Source organism: Trachymyrmex septentrionalis, unplaced genomic scaffold (assembly GCF_001594115.1).
Source record: "Trachymyrmex septentrionalis isolate Tsep2-gDNA-1 unplaced genomic scaffold, Tsep1.0 scaffold35, whole genome shotgun sequence".
NCBI lineage: Eukaryota > Metazoa > Arthropoda > Insecta > Hymenoptera > Formicidae > Trachymyrmex > Trachymyrmex septentrionalis.
In genome coordinates this window covers 847,857-848,451 of record NW_017305514.1, presented here as the reverse complement: position 1 = coordinate 848,451, position 595 = coordinate 847,857, and positions in this window count along the sequence as shown.

The following is a 595-nucleotide window of genomic DNA, read 5'->3' as shown; positions in this document are numbered from 1 at the left end:
ACACACACATATATATATATTATATATACATTTGTATGTATATATAATAATTTCCAATTTAAGCAAATTGTATTTCAATTATTTGTCAGTCTTGAAACACAGTCTTAAACTGAAGCTGGAGTACGTAATATTATATTAATATAAATTAGCAAGCAACTTAAAAATACTGATGCTAATGAACATCTTTGAAACACTTGCACTATAAAGAACTTATTGCGAAAAACATCAACTCAATTTAAATTTATCTTCTTACATTTTACCTTATTTTTTTTTTTTGACAAAGCAGTCATATTCTTTTGTACAATTTGAGTTGGTTTTTTACAACCAATTTTTTATTGATTCAAAGAGCAGCCACTGTATTGGACGTCTGAGCATATCTAGAAAATAATACATTTTTATATTCATGAACGTACTCGGAATTTCAGTTGGAAAGAGAAGGCAAAAATTTATCTTCACACAAAATTTATTAAAATACTTATATTAAAGTTATGGTTCTTCAGCAAACTTTCATATGAATAACACATCACCAACCACCAATGAGCGTTTAACTTTTAGTCATAAAAGTGAATTTCATAATTTTATTGTTTTTCTTTGT